The sequence below is a fragment of the Octopus sinensis genome, unplaced genomic scaffold (assembly GCF_006345805.1).
Source record: "Octopus sinensis unplaced genomic scaffold, ASM634580v1 Contig10597, whole genome shotgun sequence".
Taxonomy (NCBI): Eukaryota; Metazoa; Mollusca; class Cephalopoda; order Octopoda; family Octopodidae; genus Octopus; species Octopus sinensis.
In genome coordinates this window covers 12827-21772 of record NW_021832144.1, presented here as the reverse complement: position 1 = coordinate 21772, position 8946 = coordinate 12827, and the positions used below count along the sequence as shown (strand labels likewise).

Here is an 8946-nt window from a genome sequence, read left to right as displayed (position 1 = left end):
TCTTTATTCAGTTGTACAAAAACGAAATAGGAGACTTGTGTGTTCAATTAGAAAGAGACTAATAGCGTTGAGACTATAAAAGCCCATTGTGGAAAATCAAATCAGAAAGAACTTAGCCATTGAGGAGGCTTCCAATTTTCCCGGAAAAGGCGTTCTGCGTCCCTCAATGTTGCATAAGGATCTCTTGATTGTGAGAAATAACATCGTTATTAGGAGGAGGTAGTATTCTCAGATGTCACTTTGAGAAATTGTGAAACGGGCTGCTTAATATTGCACAGTCTACACAGTGATCGACCCCTCTTCCCCACATGGAGGGTTGTTTGTGAGTTCGTTAGACGTATTGTGTGGATAAATCAATAGTCATTTAAATGACATGACTTGTACACACACAAATGACCTCTAATGACAAATACCAACAATTCAAGTCTCGGAATCTCTGGTCCGAGAATGTAAAGAAAGAATTCATTTTTGGACAGAGAATTGGACTGTACAAGTTCATTAAGAATATTGGAAAGGGAACTTTTCGAAAGTGAAACTGCTTGATTTCTGGATTAATATATTTCATTGGATTTCTTGGGTTTCATTGGATTTCTTTCATTGGGTGATTATAAGATTTCTGGATTAATATATTTCATTGGATAGTGCGGCCCCGAGAGTCTTTTTTGCGGACGATTTCCAAACTTTTAAATAAATTTTGAATATCAAATTAAATATTTTAACTACACGTGTTTGTAGATAATTTTAGGCCAACAAAGAAATATCGAACATTGTCTCAAGAAAATAGAGAATATCAAATAGAATGGGAAGAAAAGTTTTTTTCGTTTCGTTGAAAGTATGGTAAAGGAGCAGCTTTATCATTAATTTATTGAAAAATTTTACTATTGAATGTCATTATAAGAAGCACTCAGATTTATATATTTATATCTTTGAAAGTCGAGAAAAAAAAACTCAATATATTAAAGACGTCACTTAAAAATCAGTCCTTAATATTTAAACTAGTGAAAAATAGGCATAAGTTATTAACTCCTTATAAAATTAGACACTTTTTTGCTATCAATATGAAACCTTATTAAATGTAGATCTAAATTCTCATTTATCCTTGTTAAATTGTGAATTACAGGGGAAATATAAATTTCCCCATTAAATTTGTGGATCTATTGCTTCTTTTGTAGCAAAATTAAAACTTTGGAGAGATCAAATAATGTTCAAAGATACGATTCATTTTAATTATCTGAGCAAAAATAAAGTCAACGATTCATTTTAAAAATATACTAAGATTATCAGTCCCTTATTGTTAAACTTAAAAAACGTTCAAAATTTATTCATTTTAAGAATTTTGATGAAATTTTGCAATTAATGAAAATGTTTGCAGCGCCATTCAAAATAGATCCTAAGAATGTTCCCTCATTAGTCCAAATAGAATTGATCTCGTTTGTTAGATAAAATAGATAATAAAATTTCTAAATGTTTATTTATTGTCACTGCTATAAAAAACTAAACTCCAACTCGCTGTTCTTTACTCCAATTGCCGTGGAGTCCTCCGGGATCTTCGGCCCCAAGACACTCCGCTTCCTTCGCTCGCTCGGTCGACGGATTTCAAAGACTAGCCACGATCCAAGAGAGTATTCTTGGCTCCTGGAACGTCTGTCGATCGCTGTGATCCGAGGGAACGGCTTCGCCATTCGCGAGGCTGGCCGGGTGTCTCGTGAGGCCTTTAATTAGCTTAGCTATCTTTTTACTTTTAAATGATTTTTAGTCTAAAAAAATTAAAAAACAAATAAAAATCAAGAAAACGAATATTATGCCCAAGGTCGGAATTGAACCAACGACCTTTAGATCTTCAGTCTAACGCTCTCCCACTGAGCTACTTGGGCTTTTTATCTCTATAATCTACCAATATAGAATAGACTTAAAATCTTTTAAAGATGTTTTCTTTTAATAAATCTGATTTGATAGTTCATCACATTCATTTGATATTGTTAAGAAGCAGAATTTCAATATAATTAGATTAAAGGAGGCATCTACTTCTCACCAAAAAGCACTTCTAAAACTCTGACCCGGTGAAATTTTCTTCCCAGGCCGATCACCGTGGGCAGGATCGAATTTTTTTAAAAGGATCTCTGTCGCTTACAAAGTGAATCGGAGATACGCGGATTATAATTAACTCGTTTATCCTGGTTTTTTTGTCAATAAATGTCTTAATTAAATACGGATAACAAACTGAACAAAGGGAATCTTAGCTGCAAAAGAACAAATATCGAGAAGATGATCTGAATAGTACAAGGACGTTAACACAGACAATATCCAGTCGTAAAATACGAAAATGGACACGAATAGCAGATTCTGCAGAAGCAGCCGAATTAGTTGCCGACCACTTTTAGAAACTTTGTAAATCAGAAAGCAACGGAATTACAGCATTTACTGGCCATCTCAAAAAATTGGAGTTGGGAAACTTAAAAATAATAAAAGTCCAGGACCAGATTGGCTAGAACCAGAACTACTTAAGTATGGAAGTGAAAACATACAAGTACTCATTGCGAACCACAGTTTAAAACAAACAACCATATGCTCCTAAAAGGAGGGATACTGGTCCCTTGTCCAATTTCAGGGCAGTAATTTTTATGAATAGCATGCGGAAAGTGCTAGCAATTATTACTCTACAAAGAATAAAGCATCATACAAAACCATTTATATCCGCTTTTCATAGCGAGTTTCGTGAAGGAAGCTTAACTTTTGACATTGTTTTGAGCCATAGATAACGATGTTCCATTATTCAAGCGTTCAAAAATGCAAAAAAACATTTACGGAATCAATATGTCAAAAGCTTTTAAATTGATCAATTATCAGCAATTGATGGATGTTCTGAAAAATGATGGGCACTCTTATCGAAAATCTACCTATCGGTCAGGCTACGAAACATATGCTCTAAGCCAGAGGTTTCCAAATGGGGAGGCGCGCCTCCCTAGGGAGGCGTTGACTCGTGTCAAGGGAGGCGCGAAAAGTATTTCAGAAACATTTTTTAGAAAATTATATCTATGTAAAAAACGTGACTATATTCCGATAATAAGAGTTATTAATTTAAAATTATATTTTTTCAAAAATTTATTTAATTTATTAGACAATTAAATATTTTAACACATGAATAAATTCTTGAGTGGTTGCAAAAGAAAATTCACGAATAATAAAGATTTTGACGATGGTTCAAAAAATCAAAATGATTGGAATATAATCAATACCACTCCAAAGACAAGAAAATACTTTCCATCTTACTTATTGTTAGGATTCACACGTATCTTTGTTGATTCTATGGAAAAACCCCTCTGTTTGCTTTGCCTCAAAACACTTGCAGCAGATAGTATGAGGCCATGCAAATTAAGAAGACATTTTGAAACGATGCATTCTGAACATGTCCATAAGTCTGAAGAATTTTTTAAAAGAAAATTAGAAGAGTTTGATAACCAAACGAAATCGTTAAAAAAAACTTGTTTCTGTCTCTTCAAATGCTTTACTAGCATCGTACAAAGTTTCTTACAGGATTGCAAAATGCAAGAAACCGCACAATATCGGAGAAACTCTAGTTTTGCCAGCAGCTATCGATATGGTTGAAGCAATGTTTGGCGAATCCTATGCAAAACAATTACAGCAAATACCGCTTGCTGATAACACAGTCGCTAGAAGAATTGATGACATATCTGAAGATCTTTGTGATCAGTTGGTTTCTCGACTACGTAACTGTAAATTTGCTATACAAGTTGATGAGGGAGCTGACATAAATAAAAATGCACATTTAATTGCATATGTCAGATATGCTGAAGAAAGTACAATAATAGAAGATCTATTATTCTGCAAACCATTTCCTGGAAGGAGCACGGCCAATGAAATTTTTAATATAATTGATACTTTTTTTGAAGAAAAATAACATAGAATGGATCAATTGTGTTGGACTTTGTACAGACGGAGCACAGTCAATGTCAGGAAATAAATCTGGTCTTCAAGCTCTTGTAAAAAACAGAGCACCAGAAATTATCTGGACGCACTGCATGCTGCACAGATCAGCACTTGTCTCAAAGAATATGAGTCCAGAACTGAACGATATTTTTGCGCAAATTACAAAAGTTATAAACTACATAAAACACAGTCCTTTAAGAGCTAAGCTTTTTGCAAAGCTGTGTGAAGATATGGATTCAAAATATACATCGCTTTTATACTATTGTGAGGTACGCTGGCTATCTCGTGCAAAAGTGATTAGAAGGGTGTTTGAACTCAAAATCAAAGTTGCAGATTTTCTTGATGAAAATGATATTGAAGATGCAAAGTTGTTCAGGATGATGACTTTATTGTCAAATTTGCCTATTTAGTTGACATTTTTGGGAAATTGAGTATATTGAATAAATCAATGCAGGGACCACAACTACATTTATTCTCTCAAAAGGACAAAATAAAAGCATTTATGAAAAATTGGTATTATGGAAATCAAATATACAAAAAAATATCTATGACATGTTTCCACTTTTAAACACCTTTTGCGCCATAGTGAACATTGAAGCAAACAAAGACATATTTGCTGAACATTTGGATTGTTTGTTGAAGCATTTTGCTCACTATTTTAAAGATCTCGACTGTAAAATGTTCGAATGGATACAGAATCCATTTATTGATGAAGAAGATAATCAATTTGCATTGACAACTTTTGAAAAAGAAAAATTGATAGAATTGTCATGCGATACATTATTGAAACAAAAATTTGAGAGAGAACCGCTAATTTCTTTTTGGTTGAAAAATTATCTCATTAACTTTTTGGGTACTTTTGTCGAAGTGGTCGCAGTTTTTTTAGGCCTTTTAAAAAATCTAATAATTTTTGAGGTGGAATATATTATATTTTATTTAAGTCGCTCTATCAATAATTTAAAATATTATTAAATTTTTTACTAATTTATTTTCTAATTTTTTTAATATTATGGCGAGCATGTACCTAATATTGATATAAACTGGCACTATAGGTCACATGGAAAATTCTGTTGTGGACTTATGCAACATCAAATTCCGACAGCTCCCAATAAGTAAGGAGGATGCAGTGCATTTTTTTTTTTTTGGATCCAACGACGGGAGTGCACACCCAGACAGTAGAACGAATGTGGGGAAGTGCAAAATGCAAGAATAAAGCTCAAAGAGGAGCTGTAAGACATCATCTGGGATCTTATTTCGCAGGTTTTTTTAGTTAGTTATTTTTTCAGAATTTATGTGGCGAAAACAAATACAGAACTATAAGGAATCTTTTGCACAGATTGTAAAAGACATAAATTCCTTCTACAGTCCTGGAATTTGGATGCCGCGTACTAAAAATGACTAAATTGGTTAAATAAATTTTTAAATAATTTTAATAACCATTTAAATTATTGATAGAGGGTTATAAATTAAATAATCTATTTTTCACTAAAAAAATTAATTAATTTTAATTATCTTCTAAAAAAACTGCGACCACTTCGACAAAAGTACCACTTTTTGTTTTAAAAAATTGTTTTTGATAAAATAATAATTGTATTATATTATGGAATATAAAGGGAGGCGCAAGATTGTACTTTTTCTCTAAGGGAGGCGCGTAAAAAAAAGCTTGGAAACCTCTGCTATAGACTGTCATTAATTATTTGACTTTTTGAAATAAGTTAGTGTTCTAAAATTTTGTATTTTGGCTTACATGAAATAAACTTACATATATTTATTCCTTTTAACGATTTAAAAGAGTTTTTCATCCAATAGATAACAACTTAGTATACTAAAAATAGTGATCGAATTTCAATTTCTAATTCAACTGAATTTTATGATAAAGCTAAAAAATTACTTAGATAGAGATAACCAAAAAGTGCTGATGGACTTCACAATTCGACTGTTATCAACGAACTTTGAATAAGAACTTAAAGTAAGTATTAATTAATTAATTTTCTTCTTGGTCGGTACATCCTCTATTTGCACAGTGATTCCGGTAGGCAAGCTTCAACGTGGAGACTGTGGATTACAAGAACATCACCTTCACTGTCCTCGACATTGGTGGACAGGTCAACATCTGCAGTCTGTGGAGTCATTTCTACGAGGGGTCCCAGGTAGTCTACGTGCGTCACTTAAGGGACTCATCTATGTCGTCGACTCCAATGACCGACAGAGATCGCGATCAACACAAGGACATTAAGACATTTTCCTCTATTAAAATCAAGAATGTATTGCAAATAAAATTATATTATATAATGCTGCAAAAACGAGATCGGTTTTTAGAAGGTTTTCGGAAATTAAATTTTTTAGAGGAAATAAATTTGATGGACGGTTTCCTGTTGGGCCTATTCTTTAAATTGTGAAGCAAAATGCGGAAAGTGCCTGCGACCGATCCGCGAGTGTTCATTTTATTCCTAAAAATGACCTCATTGTCAATTCCCAGGTCGTTGAGCATGTCTTTGGCCCGGAGTTCTGTCTCTGTGACTGAAGGACGGTCGAAGGCAGGATAAAGTAACTTTTTCTGATGGGAATGGCGAGGAGTCTGCCATTCTATCCACTCAAACTGGCATATTCGATCGACCTCCGGTCTGGTGTGTGGGTCGGGTTGAAGGAGTGCGGAGAGGACTTGTTTGCACGTGTCAGAGATTTTGGAGTGAATGTGTAGGGAGGCCGCTCTGACAATTGCAGTGTCCTCGGGGAAGATGAAGGTCCCACTAATCATATAGTAGAGGAGCACTCCCAACGCCCACACATCAACTTTGAATCCGTCATATGGTAGTTTCATGACCAACTCGGGGGCGGAATAAGCGAGAGTGCCGCAGGGGACAGTGAGGAGACAGTCCGAGCTGTATTTAGTGGCAAACCCAAAGTCGGCCAGTTTGAGGACATTGTCTCCGAAAAGTATATTTTCTGCTTTGATGTCTCTGTGAGCATACTCCCGAGAGTGCTGCCATTTTACTTCACAGTCCTCACCACATACTCCACTGCGCCCACTACTTGTCGGAAGTAGGCCAAACATCCACCCTCCCCCAAACCCCCCGACCTCCTGATTAGTCCGTCCAGGTCTCCGTTCGGGGCATATTCCATTATCATGTGCAGTTTATCCGTCGTCTCGATTACCTACGGAGAGCACTCACGTTACTTCAAATAGACTCAAAATGTTCGGGTGACTCAGGTCCTCCAAAATCTGGATTTCCTTCCTCAAAAACTCCAATTCTTCCTCTTTTTGTTTTCGTTTTAATATTATTTTCACGGCCACGGGGCCTACGTGTTGTCGGGGGACTTACTGTTGGTGAGCGCGTGCTGTGCCAGTTTCACTTTCGAAAAGTTTCCCTTTCCAATATTCTTAATGAACTTGTACAGTCCAATTCTCTGTCCAAAAATGAATTCTTCTTTACATTCTCGGACCAGAGATTCCGAGACTTGAATTGTTGGTATTTGTCATTAGAGGTCATTTGTGTGTGTACAAGTCATGTCATTTAAATGACTATTGATTTATCCACACAATACGTCTAACGAACTCACACAACAACCCTCCATGTGGGGAAGAGGGGTCGATCACTGTGTAGACTGTGCAATATTAAGCAGCCCGTTTCACAATTTCTCAAAGTGACATCTGAGAATACTCCTCCTAATAACGATGTTATTTCTCACAAATCAAGAGATCCTTATGCAACATTGAGGGACGCAGAACGCCTTTTCCGGGAAAATTGGAAGCCTCCTCAATGGCTAAGTTCTTTCTGATTTGATTTTCCACAATGGGCTTTTATAGTCTCAACGCTATTAGTCTCTTTCTAATTGAACACACAAGTCTCCTATTTCGTTTTTTGTACAACTGAATAAAGATTGCTTTAAACTGACGGAGTGACAAGTTTGAGCCATTTTTTCCTACTGCCTGGTTTGCATTGTACGTTTTTCTTTTCTTGACACTTACCTATTTAATTGTCAAATTTTCAATTTGTGACAATTTCCAATAATATTATGTCACAGTCCTTTAATCACAAAGTATAATTACAAAAATTATATAGAGATTTTAATCATGTAATCGGTGATTTTTGGGAATGATTAGTTTGTTAATTTTTTAAAATTTTTTGCATTTCGTATAATTTTCCTCTTTGTTCATAATCATTCACCAGAAACCATAATTAAAGTGTTTTCGCATGTGTTTTTATCAAAGAATCAATTTTACATACCGACTGTCTCTCGAGACTCTGGAGTGTGAAACGCAGATTAACGCATTTATGATAATTTGCAATAGTTGTACAAAAAATGCTTTGGGATGATGTCTCTGAAGCCGTACAAATACAGTCTTCCCTCTATTGCTCGCCATTTTTGGGACCAAGCCAAAATTGGCGACTAAGAGAATTTGGCGAGTAAGAGAAATAATCAATATCCTATTTTCTATTAACAAAAAATTTCTATAATTTTTAACTATCTAAACATTTAAATAAATAGCCGAAACATTTATTTAAAAACCAAAATTTTAAGTAAAGTAATCATTTATAGTTTTTTTGTATGATCTTTTCTCTATATTTTTTTGCATTTTTAATAAACTTTCTAGCATATTCACATCAAAATTATCGTCATGTGAAAAATATTTTTGAGGTCCGAAATACATTTTATCGCATCTCGATGTGTAATACAGTTGTTTCTTTCACAATCTTCAGTAATTGAACTGTCTAAAATTGCATTTTCATCGTTATTTTCATAGTTATTGTTTTGAACAAATTCATGAAGTTCGTCATTTTCAGAGTACGTAAAATCTATAAACTCCTCCTCTTTTATGGGATCTGTGATCATTAATTTTTCTATAATTTGTTCGAAATTTTTTATTTTATGGTCTCCCATAATAGGTTCTTCAATTCTGTTTTCCCATTTGGCGTGCTGAAAACATTTTGATATTGTATCCACTGACACATCTTTCCAGGCTAGATAAGAAATAAGACTGCATCTTTCAGGGTT

The 8946-nt window shown here is 34.6% G+C and overlaps 1 non-coding gene across 1 annotated transcript; it reads right to left on the bottom strand.

Annotated features, from left to right (window-relative positions):
- Positions 1-1802: 1802 nt before the first annotated feature.
- Positions 1803-1874, bottom strand: Trnaf-gaa. The gene has a single exon. It is a non-coding gene; the product is annotated as a tRNA-Phe (tRNA).
- Positions 1875-8946: the final 7072 nt, after the last annotated feature.